The sequence below is a fragment of the Schistocerca piceifrons genome, chromosome 2, assembly GCF_021461385.2.
Source record: "Schistocerca piceifrons isolate TAMUIC-IGC-003096 chromosome 2, iqSchPice1.1, whole genome shotgun sequence".
In the NCBI taxonomy this organism is placed as follows: domain Eukaryota; kingdom Metazoa; phylum Arthropoda; class Insecta; order Orthoptera; family Acrididae; genus Schistocerca; species Schistocerca piceifrons.
This window is the reverse complement of record NC_060139.1, coordinates 39,680,969-39,696,851: the sequence shown is the minus strand read 5'-3', so window position 1 is coordinate 39,696,851 and position 15,883 is coordinate 39,680,969. Positions and strand designations below refer to the sequence as shown.

The following is a 15,883-nucleotide window of genomic DNA, read 5'->3' as shown; positions in this document are numbered from 1 at the left end:
CGCAGACTAGCGCCCTGGCAGCACGGACTGAGACGAGGGGCGAAGGAAAACTATTCGTACCGCGACAGTTCACAGTTTCGAAGATCGCGTTTCGTTACGTGGAATACCCGTAGAAGAAAAAAGTACCTTTTGTGCGGTGGCCGGGAATCGAACCCGGATCAACTGCTTGGGAAGCAACCATGCTGACCGTTACACCACCACCGCGTTGTGCTGCGTCCCACCCACGCCTTGATGTGTCGGCTACCCTCCTGCCATCAGAGGCCGAAGGCGACGGCGCTGTAGGCGCTCAACGCCAGGGCGGAGGTGAGCACATCTGAACGCAGTGCGTAGGTGCTGCTAGGGCGATGTAGCGTAGCTAGAAGCAGAACTGACAGCCGTTGAAAAACTGCCCTTTAATTTACAGCAGGGCGATAAAACAAATATCTAATGTGACGTACTTACTGATGATCCAGAGACGATTCAGCATGTGTGTGCCAATCCAGAAGTAGAAAGCGCCTAAGTATCACAATATTAAGTTGGTTAGTTTGATGCTCGCCTGGAGCCTATCATTAGCTTCCCCTGAGGGCGAAATGCACAGCGTAGCCGTTGCTAGGGAACGGCCTCTTCTGTCGTTTTTTGTTTTCTCTGCGTCAGTGTGAATATTGATAACTACAGTTCTGCTCGTTCCACTCAAGACAGATGGCGACGGAAAACAATGGTGTAAGGCACCATGTTTAAGCTGTGGTTCCCGAAAGTGAGGGTGGGGTGCAACCTCACATCTGACAACTCGTTTTAAATACTCTAAAACCAACGTATTTCCTTCACACAAGAAAAAAACACGCTAATTTCGCAGTCAGGCTCTGGAGATATACCGAGAAACGACGGTGGAAGAGATTTGGCGCCCACGCGTCAGATTGGCCGAGCGGTCTACGGCGCCAGATTTAAGCTCTGGTTCCCGGAGGGGAGCGTGGGTTCGAACCCCACATCTGACAATGCATTTTAAATATTCCAAAACTACCAATTTCGTACATGCGGGAAAACAAGTAAATTACGCGGGAACAGGTTCCACAGATACTACGAGAAACGGCAGTGACTATGGTGCTTGCCTTGCAAGTCTGATTGTCTGGCGGCCTGAAAGAATGGAAAGCTGTTAGGAGACATGGCTTTCAGCCACGAGGCCCGGAATCGATTCCCGGTAGCCGAACATTCTTTTGTTTGCTGAGTCTTGGTTATTCTCACGGCATTTACGATATCTTTGGGTTGTGGTTTTTGGGGTCCAAGCATCAGGCGAGCAAACGTGAACGAAAGCAGATATGTGCGTAAATGAGTGTCAGGGCAGTAATAAAGGTGGATGAGACGGTGGATCGGGTATTGGACTGCAGACGTGCCACAATGCGTAGCTCGATAGCTGAGTAAGTTAGAGCGTCGTGCTGTGAACACAAAGGCCACGTATTCGACCGCACCAAGTGCCATTTCATTTTTCTCCCCTAAAAGACAATGCTTCCTCCAGCGACACACTGCCAGGTAAATAACAAGCGATCTTCACAAGAAGTAAGGTGTCTACACGTTGCGCGATACTGTCGCCAACGGCCACACCGCGCGTAGTGCAGCGGTTCTCGTCTGTTCACCGGCGTTAGGAATCGTTGGCCGTGGTTAGTACATGGATGCGTGCTCGGCTGGGAACTCGACGTGCTGTTGCCTTCTTTCATTTTGCATTTTTCCTTCGGCTTCGTTGTTGCTTAGCAATAATTATGCGGTCCCGCACGCTGACGCCACTCTTGCCTCTCGGTACACTAAGGGGCGAATCTGTGGCCACAATAAAATGAAAGGTTCTGTCGTGTGTTTGTCGTTTTTTGGTCTCTCCCAGTCGTTTGTCGCGCCTGCCCTCTACATATATGCCCATTTCCAAGCGTCAGCTTTCGCGTCAGCCGAGCAAAGTCGACACATGGAGACACACGATGCTGAGAAACGAAAGCCGCAGACTAGCGCCCTGGCAGCACGGACTGAGACGAGGGGCGAAGGAAAACTATTCGTACCGCGACAGTTCACAGTTTCGAAGATCGCGTTTCGTTACGTGGAATACCCGTAGAAGAAAAAAGTACCTTTTGTGCGGTGGCCGGGAATCGAACCCGGATCAACTGCTTGGGAAGCAACCATGCTGACCGTTACACCACCACCGCGTTGTGCTGCGTCCCACCCACGCCTTGATGTGTCGGCTACCCTCCTGCCATCAGAGGCCGAAGGCGACGGCGCTGTAGGCGCTCAACGCCAGGGCGGAGGTGAGCACATCTGAACGCAGTGCGTAGGTGCTGCTAGGGCGATGTAGCGTAGCTAGAAGCAGAACTGACAGCCGTTGAAAAACTGCCCTTTAATTTACAGCAGGGCGATAAAACAAATATCTAATGTGACGTACTTACTGATGATCCAGAGACGATTCAGCATGTGTGTGCCAATCCAGAAGTAGAAAGCGCCTAAGTATCACAATATTAAGTTGGTTAGTTTGATGCTCGCCTGGAGCCTATCATTAGCTTCCCCTGAGGGCGAAATGCACAGCGTAGCCGTTGCTAGGGAACGGCCTCTTCTGTCGTTTTTTGTTTTCTCTGCGTCAGTGTGAATATTGATATCTACAGTTCTGCTCGTTCCACTCAAGACAGATGGCGACGGAAAACAATGGTGTAAGGCACCATGTTTAAGCTGTGGTTCCCGAAAGTGAGGGTGGGGTGCAACCTCACATCTGACAACTCGTTTTAAATACTCTAAAACCAACGTATTTCCTTCACACAAGAAAAAAACACGCTAATTTCGCAGTCAGGCTCTGGAGATATACCGAGAAACGACGGTGGAAGAGATTTGGCGCCCACGCGTCAGATTGGCCGAGCGGTCTAAGGCGCCAGATTTAAGCTCTGGTTCCCGAAGGGGAGCGTGGGTTCGAACCCCACATCTGACAATGCATTTTAAATATTCCAAAACTACCAATTTCGTACATGCGGGAAAACAAGTGAATTACGCGGGAACAGGTTCCACAGATACTACGAGAAACGGCAGTGACTATGGTGCTTGCCTTGCAAGTCTGATTGTCTGGCGGCCTGAAAGAATGGAAAGCTGTTAGGAGACATGGCTTTCAGCCACGAGGCCCGGAATCGATTCCCGGTAGCCGAACATTCTTTTGTTTGCTGAGTCTTGGTTATTCTCACGGCATTTACGATATCTTTGGGTTGTGGTTTTTGGGGTCCAAGCATCAGGCGAGCAAACGTGAACGAAAGCAGATATGTGCGTAAATGAGTGTCAGGGCAGTAATAAAGGTGGATGAGACGGTGGATCGGGTATTGGACTGCAGACGTGCCACATTGCGTAGCTCGATAGCTGAGTAAGTTAGAGCGTCGTGCTGTGAACACAAAGGCCACGTATTCGACCGCACCAAGTGCCATTTCATTTTTCTCCCCTAAAAGACAATGCTTCCTCCAGCGACACACTGCCAGGTAAATAACAAGCGATCTTCACAAGAAGTAAGGTGTCTACACGTTGCGCGATACTGTCGCCAACGGCCACACCGCGCGTAGTGCAGCGGTTCTCGTCTGTTCACCGGCGTTAGGAATCGTTGGCCGTGGTTAGTACATGGATGCGTGCTCGGCTGGGAACTCGACGTGCTGTTGCCTTCTTTCATTTTGCATTTTTCCTTCGGCTTCGTTGTTGCTTAGCAATAATTATGCGGTCCCGCACGCTGACGCCACTCTTGCCTCTCGGTACACTAAGGGGCGAATCTGTGGCCACAATAAAATGAAAGGTTCTGTCGTGTGTTTGTCGTTTTTTGGTCTCTCCCAGTCGTTTGTCGCGCCTGCCCTCTACATATATGCCCATTTCCAAGCGTCAGCTTTCGCGTCAGCCGAGCAAAGTCGACACATGGAGACACACGATGCTGAGAAACGAAAGCCGCAGACTAGCGCCCTGGCAGCACGGACTGAGACGAGGGGCGAAGGAAAACTATTCGTACCGCGACAGTTCACAGTTTCGAAGATCGCGTTTCGTTACGTGGAATACCCGTAGAAGAAAAAAGTACCTTTTGTGCGGTGGCCGGGAATCGAACCCGGATCAACTGCTTGGGAAGCAACCATGCTGACCGTTACACCACCACCGCGTTGTGCTGCGTCCCACCCACGCCTTGATGTGTCGGCTACCCTCCTGCCATCAGAGGCCGAAGGCGACGGCGCTGTAGGCGCTCAACGCCAGGGCGGAGGTGAGCACATCTGAACGCAGTGCGTAGGTGCTGCTAGGGCGATGTAGCGTAGCTAGAAGCAGAACTGACAGCCGTTGAAAAACTGCCCTTTAATTTACAGCAGGGCGATAAAACAAATATCTAATGTGACGTACTTACTGATGATCCAGAGACGATTCAGCATGTGTGTGCCAATCCAGAAGTAGAAAGCGCCTAAGTATCACAATATTAAGTTGGTTAGTTTGATGCTCGCCTGGAGCCTATCATTAGCTTCCCCTGAGGGCGAAATGCACAGCGTAGCCGTTGCTAGGGAACGGCCTCTTCTGTCGTTTTTTGTTTTCTCTGCGTCAGTGTGAATATTGATATCTACAGTTCTGCTCGTTCCACTCAAGACAGATGGCGACGGAAAACAATGGTGTAAGGCACCATGTTTAAGCTGTGGTTCCCGAAAGTGAGGGTGGGGTGCAACCTCACATCTGACAACTCGTTTTAAATACTCTAAAACCAACGTATTTCCTTCACACAAGAAAAAAACACGCTAATTTCGCAGTCAGGCTCTGGAGATATACCGAGAAACGACGGTGGAAGAGATTTGGCGCCCACGCGTCAGATTGGCCGAGCGGTCTAAGGCGCCAGATTTAAGCTCTGGTTCCCGAAGGGGAGCGTGGGTTCGAACCCCACATCTGACAATGCATTTTAAATATTCCAAAACTACCAATTTCGTACATGCGGGAAAACAAGTGAATTACGCGGGAACAGGTTCCACAGATACTACGAGAAACGGCAGTGACTATGGTGCTTGCCTTGCAAGTCTGATTGTCTGGCGGCCTGAAAGAATGGAAAGCTGTTAGGAGACATGGCTTTCAGCCACGAGGCCCGGAATCGATTCCCGGTAGCCGAACATTCTTTTGTTTGCTGAGTCTTGGTTATTCTCACGGCATTTACGATATCTTTGGGTTGTGGTTTTTGGGGTCCAAGCATCAGGCGAGCAAACGTGAACGAAAGCAGATATGTGCGTAAATGAGTGTCAGGGCAGTAATAAAGGTGGATGAGACGGTGGATCGGGTATTGGACTGCAGACGTGCCACAATGCGTAGCTCGATAGCTGAGTAAGTTAGAGCGTCGTGCTGTGAACACAAAGGCCACGTATTCGACCGCACCAAGTGCCATTTCATTTTTCTCCCCTAAAAGACAATGCTTCCTCCAGCGACACACTGCCAGGTAAATAACAAGCGATCTTCACAAGAAGTAAGGTGTCTACACGTTGCGCGATACTGTCGCCAACGGCCACACCGCGCGTAGTGCAGCGGTTCTCGTCTGTTCACCGGCGTTAGGAATCGTTGGCCGTGGTTAGTACATGGATGCGTGCTCGGCTGGGAACTCGACGTGCTGTTGCCTTCTTTCATTTTGCATTTTTCCTTCGGCTTCGTTGTTGCTTAGCAATAATTATGCGGTCCCGCACGCTGACGCCACTCTTGCCTCTCGGTACACTAAGGGGCGAATCTGTGGCCACAATAAAATGAAAGGTTCTGTCGTGTGTTTGTCGTTTTTTGGTCTCTCCCAGTCGTTTGTCGCGCCTGCCCTCTACATATATGCCCATTTCCAAGCGTCAGCTTTCGCGTCAGCCGAGCAAAGTCGACACATGGAGACACACGATGCTGAGAAACGAAAGCCGCAGACTAGCGCCCTGGCAGCACGGACTGAGACGAGGGGCGAAGGAAAACTATTCGTACCGCGACAGTTCACAGTTTCGAAGATCGCGTTTCGTTACGTGGAATACCCGTAGAAGAAAAAAGTACCTTTTGTGCGGTGGCCGGGAATCGAACCCGGATCAACTGCTTGGGAAGCAACCATGCTGACCGTTACACCACCACCGCGTTGTGCTGCGTCCCACCCACGCCTTGATGTGTCGGCTACCCTCCTGCCATCAGAGGCCGAAGGCGACGGCGCTGTAGGCGCTCAACGCCAGGGCGGAGGTGAGCACATCTGAACGCAGTGCGTAGGTGCTGCTAGGGCGATGTAGCGTAGCTAGAAGCAGAACTGACAGCCGTTGAAAAACTGCCCTTTAATTTACAGCAGGGCGATAAAACAAATATCTAATGTGACGTACTTACTGATGATCCAGAGACGATTCAGCATGTGTGTGCCAATCCAGAAGTAGAAAGCGCCTAAGTATCACAATATTAAGTTGGTTAGTTTGATGCTCGCCTGGAGCCTATCATTAGCTTCCCCTGAGGGCGAAATGCACAGCGTAGCCGTTGCTAGGGAACGGCCTCTTCTGTCGTTTTTTGTTTTCTCTGCGTCAGTGTGAATATTGATAACTACAGTTCTGCTCGTTCCACTCAAGACAGATGGCGACGGAAAACAATGGTGTAAGGCACCATGTTTAAGCTGTGGTTCCCGAAAGTGAGGGTGGGGTGCAACCTCACATCTGACAACTCGTTTTAAATACTCTAAAACCAACGTATTTCCTTCACACAAGAAAAAAACACGCTAATTTCGCAGTCAGGCTCTGGAGATATACCGAGAAACGACGGTGGAAGAGATTTGGCGCCCACGCGTCAGATTGGCCGAGCGGTCTACGGCGCCAGATTTAAGCTCTGGTTCCTGAAGGGGAGCGTGGGTTCGAACCCCACATCTGACAATGCATTTTAAATATTCCAAAACTACCAATTTCGTACATGCGGGAAAACAAGTAAATTACGCGGGAACAGGTTCCACAGATACTACGAGAAACGGCAGTGACTATGGTGCTTGCCTTGCAAGTCTGATTGTCTGGCGGCCTGAAAGAATGGAAAGCTGTTAGGAGACATGGCTTTCAGCCACGAGGCCCGGAATCGATTCCCGGTAGCCGAACATTCTTTTGTTTGCTGAGTCTTGGTTATTCTCACGGCATTTACGATATCTTTGGGTTGTGGTTTTTGGGGTCCAAGCATCAGGCGAGCAAACGTGAACGAAAGCAGATATGTGCGTAAATGAGTGTCAGGGCAGTAATAAAGGTGGATGTGACGGTGGATCGGGTATTGGACTGCAGACGTGCCACAATGCGTAGCTCGATAGCTGAGTAAGTTAGAGCGTCGTGCTGTGAACACAAAGGCCACGTATTCGACCGCACCAAGTGCCATTTCATTTTTCTCCCCTAAAAGACAATGCTTCCTCCAGCGACACACTGCCAGGTAAATAACAAGCGATCTTCACAAGAAGTAAGGTGTCTACACGTTGCGCGATACTGTCGCCAACGGCCACACCGCGCGTAGTGCAGCGGTTCTCGTCTGTTCACCGGCGTTAGGAATCGTTGGCCGTGGTTAGTACATGGATGCGTGCTCGGCTGGGAACTCGATGTGCTGTTGCCTTCTTTCATTTTGCATTTTTCCTTCGGCTTCGTTGTTGCTTAGCAATAATTATGCGGTCCCGCACGCTGACGCCACTCTTGCCTCTCGGTACACTAAGGGGCGAATCTGTGGCCACAATAAAATGAAAGGTTCTGTCGTGTGTTTGTCGTTTTTTGGTCTCTCCCAGTCGTTTGTCGCGCCTGCCCTCTACATATATGCCCATTTCCAAGCGTCAGCTTTCGCGTCAGCCGAGCAAAGTCGAGACAAGTCGACACATGGAGACACACGATGCTGAGAAACGAAAGCCGCAGACTAGCGCCCTGGCAGCACGGACTGAGACGAGGGGCGAAGGAAAACTATTCGTACCGCGACAGTTCACAGTTTCGAAGATCGCGTTTCGTTACGTGGAATACCCGTAGAAGAAAAAAGTACCTTTTGTGCGGTGGCCGGGAATCGAACCCGGATCAACTGCTTGGGAAGCAACCATGCTGACCGTTACACCACCACCGCGTTGTGCTGCGTCCCACCCACGCCTTGATGTGTCGGCTACCCTCCTGCCATCAGAGGCCGAAGGCGACGGCGCTGTAGGCGCTCAACGCCAGGGCGGAGGTGAGCACATCTGAACGCAGTGCGTAGGTGCTGCTAGGGCGATGTAGCGTAGCTAGAAGCAGAACTGACAGCCGTTGAAAAACTGCCCTTTAATTTACAGCAGGGCGATAAAACAAATATCTAATGTGACGTACTTACTGATGATCCAGAGACGATTCAGCATGTGTGTGCCAATCCAGAAGTAGAAAGCGCCTAAGTATCACAATATTAAGTTGGTTAGTTTGATGCTCGCCTGGAGCCTATCATTAGCTTCCCCTGAGGGCGAAATGCACAGCGTAGCCGTTGCTAGGGAACGGCCTCTTCTGTCGTTTTTTGTTTTCTCTGCGTCAGTGTGAATATTGATAACTACAGTTCTGCTCGTTCCACTCAAGACAGATGGCGACGGAAAACAATGGTGTAAGGCACCATGTTTAAGCTGTGGTTCCCGAAAGTGAGGGTGGGGTGCAACCTCACATCTGACAACTCGTTTTAAATACTCTAAAACCAACGTATTTCCTTCACACAAGAAAAAAACACGCTAATTTCGCAGTCAGGCTCTGGAGATATACCGAGAAACGACGGTGGAAGAGATTTGGCGCCCACGCGTCAGATTGGCCGAGCGGTCTACGGCGCCAGATTTAAGCTCTGGTTCCCGGAGGGGAGCGTGGGTTCGAACCCCACATCTGACAATGCATTTTAAATATTCCAAAACTACCAATTTCGTACATGCGGGAAAACAAGTAAATTACGCGGGAACAGGTTCCACAGATACTACGAGAAACGGCAGTGACTATGGTGCTTGCCTTGCAAGTCTGATTGTCTGGCGGCCTGAAAGAATGGAAAGCTGTTAGGAGACATGGCTTTCAGCCACGAGGCCCGGAATCGATTCCCGGTAGCCGAACATTCTTTTGTTTGCTGAGTCTTGGTTATTCTCACGGCATTTACGATATCTTTGGGTTGTGGTTTTTGGGGTCCAAGCATCAGGCGAGCAAACGTGAACGAAAGCAGATATGTGCGTAAATGAGTGTCAGGGCAGTAATAAAGGTGGATGAGACGGTGGATCGGGTATTGGACTGCAGACGTGCCACAATGCGTAGCTCGATAGCTGAGTAAGTTAGAGCGTCGTGCTGTGAACACAAAGGCCACGTATTCGACCGCACCAAGTGCCATTTCATTTTTCTCCCCTAAAAGACAATGCTTCCTCCAGCGACACACTGCCAGGTAAATAACAAGCGATCTTCACAAGAAGTAAGGTGTCTACACGTTGCGCGATACTGTCGCCAACGGCCACACCGCGCGTAGTGCAGCGGTTCTCGTCTGTTCACCGGCGTTAGGAATCGTTGGCCGTGGTTAGTACATGGATGCGTGCTCGGCTGGGAACTCGACGTGCTGTTGCCTTCTTTCATTTTGCATTTTTCCTTCGGCTTCGTTGTTGCTTAGCAATAATTATGCGGTCCCGCACGCTGACGCCACTCTTGCCTCTCGGTACACTAAGGGGCGAATCTGTGGCCACAATAAAATGAAAGGTTCTGTCGTGTGTTTGTCGTTTTTTGGTCTCTCCCAGTCGTTTGTCGCGCCTGCCCTCTACATATATGCCCATTTCCAAGCGTCAGCTTTCGCGTCAGCCGAGCAAAGTCGACACATGGAGACACACGATGCTGAGAAACGAAAGCCGCAGACTAGCGCCCTGGCAGCACGGACTGAGACGAGGGGCGAAGGAAAACTATTCGTACCGCGACAGTTCACAGTTTCGAAGATCGCGTTTCGTTACGTGGAATACCCGTAGAAGAAAAAAGTACCTTTTGTGCGGTGGCCGGGAATCGAACCCGGATCAACTGCTTGGGAAGCAACCATGCTGACCGTTACACCACCACCGCGTTGTGCTGCGTCCCACCCACGCCTTGATGTGTCGGCTACCCTCCTGCCATCAGAGGCCGAAGGCGACGGCGCTGTAGGCGCTCAACGCCAGGGCGGAGGTGAGCACATCTGAACGCAGTGCGTAGGTGCTGCTAGGGCGATGTAGCGTAGCTAGAAGCAGAACTGACAGCCGTTGAAAAACTGCCCTTTAATTTACAGCAGGGCGATAAAACAAATATCTAATGTGACGTACTTACTGATGATCCAGAGACGATTCAGCATGTGTGTGCCAATCCAGAAGTAGAAAGCGCCTAAGTATCACAATATTAAGTTGGTTAGTTTGATGCTCGCCTGGAGCCTATCATTAGCTTCCCCTGAGGGCGAAATGCACAGCGTAGCCGTTGCTAGGGAACGGCCTCTTCTGTCGTTTTTTGTTTTCTCTGCGTCAGTGTGAATATTGATATCTACAGTTCTGCTCGTTCCACTCAAGACAGATGGCGACGGAAAACAATGGTGTAAGGCACCATGTTTAAGCTGTGGTTCCCGAAAGTGAGGGTGGGGTGCAACCTCACATCTGACAACTCGTTTTAAATACTCTAAAACCAACGTATTTCCTTCACACAAGAAAAAAACACGCTAATTTCGCAGTCAGGCTCTGGAGATATACCGAGAAACGACGGTGGAAGAGATTTGGCGCCCACGCGTCAGATTGGCCGAGCGGTCTAAGGCGCCAGATTTAAGCTCTGGTTCCCGAAGGGGAGCGTGGGTTCGAACCCCACATCTGACAATGCATTTTAAATATTCCAAAACTACCAATTTCGTACATGCGGGAAAACAAGTGAATTACGCGGGAACAGGTTCCACAGATACTACGAGAAACGGCAGTGACTATGGTGCTTGCCTTGCAAGTCTGATTGTCTGGCGGCCTGAAAGAATGGAAAGCTGTTAGGAGACATGGCTTTCAGCCACGAGGCCCGGAATCGATTCCCGGTAGCCGAACATTCTTTTGTTTGCTGAGTCTTGGTTATTCTCACGGCATTTACGATATCTTTGGGTTGTGGTTTTTGGGGTCCAAGCATCAGGCGAGCAAACGTGAACGAAAGCAGATATGTGCGTAAATGAGTGTCAGGGCAGTAATAAAGGTGGATGAGACGGTGGATCGGGTATTGGACTGCAGACGTGCCACATTGCGTAGCTCGATAGCTGAGTAAGTTAGAGCGTCGTGCTGTGAACACAAAGGCCACGTATTCGACCGCACCAAGTGCCATTTCATTTTTCTCCCCTAAAAGACAATGCTTCCTCCAGCGACACACTGCCAGGTAAATAACAAGCGATCTTCACAAGAAGTAAGGTGTCTACACGTTGCGCGATACTGTCGCCAACGGCCACACCGCGCGTAGTGCAGCGGTTCTCGTCTGTTCACCGGCGTTAGGAATCGTTGGCCGTGGTTAGTACATGGATGCGTGCTCGGCTGGGAACTCGACGTGCTGTTGCCTTCTTTCATTTTGCATTTTTCCTTCGGCTTCGTTGTTGCTTAGCAATAATTATGCGGTCCCGCACGCTGACGCCACTCTTGCCTCTCGGTACACTAAGGGGCGAATCTGTGGCCACAATAAAATGAAAGGTTCTGTCGTGTGTTTGTCGTTTTTTGGTCTCTCCCAGTCGTTTGTCGCGCCTGCCCTCTACATATATGCCCATTTCCAAGCGTCAGCTTTCGCGTCAGCCGAGCAAAGTCGACACATGGAGACACACGATGCTGAGAAACGAAAGCCGCAGACTAGCGCCCTGGCAGCACGGACTGAGACGAGGGGCGAAGGAAAACTATTCGTACCGCGACAGTTCACAGTTTCGAAGATCGCGTTTCGTTACGTGGAATACCCGTAGAAGAAAAAAGTACCTTTTGTGCGGTGGCCGGGAATCGAACCCGGATCAACTGCTTGGGAAGCAACCATGCTGACCGTTACACCACCACCGCGTTGTGCTGCGTCCCACCCACGCCTTGATGTGTCGGCTACCCTCCTGCCATCAGAGGCCGAAGGCGACGGCGCTGTAGGCGCTCAACGCCAGGGCGGAGGTGAGCACATCTGAACGCAGTGCGTAGGTGCTGCTAGGGCGATGTAGCGTAGCTAGAAGCAGAACTGACAGCCGTTGAAAAACTGCCCTTTAATTTACAGCAGGGCGATAAAACAAATATCTAATGTGACGTACTTACTGATGATCCAGAGACGATTCAGCATGTGTGTGCCAATCCAGAAGTAGAAAGCGCCTAAGTATCACAATATTAAGTTGGTTAGTTTGATGCTCGCCTGGAGCCTATCATTAGCTTCCCCTGAGGGCGAAATGCACAGCGTAGCCGTTGCTAGGGAACGGCCTCTTCTGTCGTTTTTTGTTTTCTCTGCGTCAGTGTGAATATTGATATCTACAGTTCTGCTCGTTCCACTCAAGACAGATGGCGACGGAAAACAATGGTGTAAGGCACCATGTTTAAGCTGTGGTTCCCGAAAGTGAGGGTGGGGTGCAACCTCACATCTGACAACTCGTTTTAAATACTCTAAAACCAACGTATTTCCTTCACACAAGAAAAAAACACGCTAATTTCGCAGTCAGGCTCTGGAGATATACCGAGAAACGACGGTGGAAGAGATTTGGCGCCCACGCGTCAGATTGGCCGAGCGGTCTAAGGCGCCAGATTTAAGCTCTGGTTCCCGAAGGGGAGCGTGGGTTCGAACCCCACATCTGACAATGCATTTTAAATATTCCAAAACTACCAATTTCGTACATGCGGGAAAACAAGTGAATTACGCGGGAACAGGTTCCACAGATACTACGAGAAACGGCAGTGACTATGGTGCTTGCCTTGCAAGTCTGATTGTCTGGCGGCCTGAAAGAATGGAAAGCTGTTAGGAGACATGGCTTTCAGCCACGAGGCCCGGAATCGATTCCCGGTAGCCGAACATTCTTTTGTTTGCTGAGTCTTGGTTATTCTCACGGCATTTACGATATCTTTGGGTTGTGGTTTTTGGGGTCCAAGCATCAGGCGAGCAAACGTGAACGAAAGCAGATATGTGCGTAAATGAGTGTCAGGGCAGTAATAAAGGTGGATGAGACGGTGGATCGGGTATTGGACTGCAGACGTGCCACAATGCGTAGCTCGATAGCTGAGTAAGTTAGAGCGTCGTGCTGTGAACACAAAGGCCACGTATTCGACCGCACCAAGTGCCATTTCATTTTTCTCCCCTAAAAGACAATGCTTCCTCCAGCGACACACTGCCAGGTAAATAACAAGCGATCTTCACAAGAAGTAAGGTGTCTACACGTTGCGCGATACTGTCGCCAACGGCCACACCGCGCGTAGTGCAGCGGTTCTCGTCTGTTCACCGGCGTTAGGAATCGTTGGCCGTGGTTAGTACATGGATGCGTGCTCGGCTGGGAACTCGACGTGCTGTTGCCTTCTTTCATTTTGCATTTTTCCTTCGGCTTCGTTGTTGCTTAGCAATAATTATGCGGTCCCGCACGCTGACGCCACTCTTGCCTCTCGGTACACTAAGGGGCGAATCTGTGGCCACAATAAAATGAAAGGTTCTGTCGTGTGTTTGTCGTTTTTTGGTCTCTCCCAGTCGTTTGTCGCGCCTGCCCTCTACATATATGCCCATTTCCAAGCGTCAGCTTTCGCGTCAGCCGAGCAAAGTCGACACATGGAGACACACGATGCTGAGAAACGAAAGCCGCAGACTAGCGCCCTGGCAGCACGGACTGAGACGAGGGGCGAAGGAAAACTATTCGTACCGCGACAGTTCACAGTTTCGAAGATCGCGTTTCGTTACGTGGAATACCCGTAGAAGAAAAAAGTACCTTTTGTGCGGTGGCCGGGAATCGAACCCGGATCAACTGTTTGGGAAGCAACCATGCTGACCGTTACACCACCACCGCGTTGTGCTGCGTCCCACCCACGCCTTGATGTGTCGGCTACCCTCCTGCCATCAGAGGCCGAAGGCGACGGCGCTGTAGGCGCTCAACGCCAGGGCGGAGGTGAGCACATCTGAACGCAGTGCGTAGGTGCTGCTAGGGCGATGTAGCGTAGCTAGAAGCAGAACTGACAGCCGTTGAAAAACTGCCCTTTAATTTACAGCAGGGCGATAAAACAAATATCTAATGTGACGTACTTACTGATGATCCAGAGACGATTCAGCATGTGTGTGCCAATCCAGAAGTAGAAAGCGCCTAAGTATCACAATATTAAGTTGGTTAGTTTGATGCTCGCCTGGAGCCTATCATTAGCTTCCCCTGAGGGCGAAATGCACAGCGTAGCCGTTGCTAGGGAACGGCCTCTTCTGTCGTTTTTTGTTTTCTCTGCGTCAGTGTGAATATTGATATCTACAGTTCTGCTCGTTCCACTCAAGGCAGATGGCGACGGAAAACAATGGTGTAAGGCACCATGTTTAAGCTGTGGTTCCCGAAAGTGAGGGTGGGGTGCAACCTCACATCTGACAACTCGTTTTAAATACTCTAAAACCAACGTATTTCCTTCACACAAGAAAAAAACACGCTAATTTCGCAGTCAGGCTCTGGAGATATACCGAGAAACGACGGTGGAAGAGATTTGGCGCCCACGCGTCAGATTGGCCGAGCGGTCTAAGGCGCCAGATTTAAGCTCTGGTTCCCGAAGGGGAGCGTGGGTTCGAACCCCACATCTGACAATGCATTTTAAATATTCCAAAACTACCAATTTCGTACATGCGGGAAAACAAGTGAATTACGCGGGAACAGGTTCCACAGATACTACGAGAAACGGCAGTGACTATGGTGCTTGCCTTGCAAGTCTGATTGTCTGGCGGCCTGAAAGAATGGAAAGCTGTTAGGAGACATGGCTTTCAGCCACGAGGCCCGGAATCGATTCCCGGTAGCCGAACATTCTTTTGTTTGCTGAGTCTTGGTTATTCTCACGGCATTTACGATATCTTTGGGTTGTGGTTTTTGGGGTCCAAGCATCAGGCGAGCAAACGTGAACGAAAGCAGATATGTGCGTAAATGAGTGTCAGGGCAGTAATAAAGGTGGATGAGACGGTGGATCGGGTATTGGACTGCAGACGTGCCACATTGCGTAGCTCGATAGCTGAGTAAGTTAGAGCGTCGTGCTGTGAACACAAAGGCCACGTATTCGACCGCACCAAGTGCCATTTCATTTTTCTCCCCTAAAAGACAATGCTTCCTCCAGCGACACACTGCCAGGTAAATAACAAGCGATCTTCACAAGAAGTAAGGTGTCTACACGTTGCGCGATACTGTCGCCAACGGCCACACCGCGCGTAGTGCAGCGGTTCTCGTCTGTTCACCGGCGTTAGGAATCGTTGGCCGTGGTTAGTACATGGATGCGTGCTCGGCTGGGAACTCGACGTGCTGTTGCCTTCTTTCATTTTGCATTTTTCCTTCGGCTTCGTTGTTGCTTAGCAATAATTATGCGGTCCCGCACGCTGACACCACTCTTGCCTCTCGGTACACTAAGGGGCGAATCTGTGGCCACAATAAAATGAAAGGTTCTGTCGTGTGTTTGTCGTTTTTTGGTCTCTCCCAGTCGTTTGTCGCGCCTGCCCTCTACATATATGCCCATTTCCAAGCGTCAGCTTTCGCGTCAGCCGAGCAAAGTCGACACATGGAGACACACGATGCTGAGAAACGAAAGCCGCAGACTAGCGCCCTGGCAGCACGGACTGAGACGAGGGGCGAAGGAAAACTATTCGTACCGCGACAGTTCACAGTTTCGAAGATCGCGTTTCGTTACGTGGAATACCCGTAGAAGAAAAAAGTACCTTTTGTGCGGTGGCCGGGAATCGAACCCAGATCAACTGCTTGGGAAGCAACCATGCTGACCGTTACACCACCACCGCGTTGTGCTGCGTCCCACCCACGCCTTGAT

At 50.7% G+C, this 15,883-nt stretch overlaps 17 non-coding genes across 17 annotated transcripts; 8 read left to right on the top strand and 9 right to left on the bottom strand.

Moving 5' to 3' along the window:
• Positions 1-132: 132 nt before the first annotated feature.
• On the bottom strand, positions 133-204 carry Trnag-ccc. Its single transcript has one exon. It is a non-coding gene; the product is annotated as a tRNA-Gly (tRNA).
• A 683-nt stretch (positions 205-887) lies between these two features.
• Trnal-uaa lies at positions 888-971 on the top strand. The gene has a single exon. It is a non-coding gene; the product is annotated as a tRNA-Leu (tRNA).
• A 1,116-nt stretch (positions 972-2,087) lies between these two features.
• On the bottom strand, positions 2,088-2,159 carry Trnag-ccc. Its single transcript has one exon. It is a non-coding gene; the product is annotated as a tRNA-Gly (tRNA).
• A 683-nt stretch (positions 2,160-2,842) lies between these two features.
• Positions 2,843-2,926, top strand: Trnal-uaa. Its single transcript has one exon. It is a non-coding gene; the product is annotated as a tRNA-Leu (tRNA).
• A 1,116-nt stretch (positions 2,927-4,042) lies between these two features.
• Positions 4,043-4,114, bottom strand: Trnag-ccc. Its single transcript has one exon. It is a non-coding gene; the product is annotated as a tRNA-Gly (tRNA).
• Positions 4,115-4,797: 683 nt separating this feature from the next.
• Trnal-uaa lies at positions 4,798-4,881 on the top strand. The gene has a single exon. It is a non-coding gene; the product is annotated as a tRNA-Leu (tRNA).
• Positions 4,882-5,997: 1,116 nt separating this feature from the next.
• Positions 5,998-6,069, bottom strand: Trnag-ccc. The gene has a single exon. It is a non-coding gene; the product is annotated as a tRNA-Gly (tRNA).
• Positions 6,070-6,752: 683 nt separating this feature from the next.
• Positions 6,753-6,836, top strand: Trnal-uaa. Its single transcript has one exon. It is a non-coding gene; the product is annotated as a tRNA-Leu (tRNA).
• Positions 6,837-7,962: 1,126 nt separating this feature from the next.
• On the bottom strand, positions 7,963-8,034 carry Trnag-ccc. The gene has a single exon. It is a non-coding gene; the product is annotated as a tRNA-Gly (tRNA).
• Positions 8,035-8,717: 683 nt separating this feature from the next.
• On the top strand, positions 8,718-8,801 carry Trnal-uaa. Its single transcript has one exon. It is a non-coding gene; the product is annotated as a tRNA-Leu (tRNA).
• A 1,116-nt stretch (positions 8,802-9,917) lies between these two features.
• Positions 9,918-9,989, bottom strand: Trnag-ccc. Its single transcript has one exon. It is a non-coding gene; the product is annotated as a tRNA-Gly (tRNA).
• A 683-nt stretch (positions 9,990-10,672) lies between these two features.
• Trnal-uaa lies at positions 10,673-10,756 on the top strand. The gene has a single exon. It is a non-coding gene; the product is annotated as a tRNA-Leu (tRNA).
• Positions 10,757-11,872: 1,116 nt separating this feature from the next.
• Trnag-ccc lies at positions 11,873-11,944 on the bottom strand. Its single transcript has one exon. It is a non-coding gene; the product is annotated as a tRNA-Gly (tRNA).
• Positions 11,945-12,627: 683 nt separating this feature from the next.
• Positions 12,628-12,711, top strand: Trnal-uaa. The gene has a single exon. It is a non-coding gene; the product is annotated as a tRNA-Leu (tRNA).
• A 1,116-nt stretch (positions 12,712-13,827) lies between these two features.
• Positions 13,828-13,899, bottom strand: Trnag-ccc. Its single transcript has one exon. It is a non-coding gene; the product is annotated as a tRNA-Gly (tRNA).
• A 683-nt stretch (positions 13,900-14,582) lies between these two features.
• Trnal-uaa lies at positions 14,583-14,666 on the top strand. Its single transcript has one exon. It is a non-coding gene; the product is annotated as a tRNA-Leu (tRNA).
• Positions 14,667-15,782: 1,116 nt separating this feature from the next.
• Positions 15,783-15,854, bottom strand: Trnag-ccc. Its single transcript has one exon. It is a non-coding gene; the product is annotated as a tRNA-Gly (tRNA).
• Between the last annotated feature and the right edge of the window lie 29 nt (positions 15,855-15,883).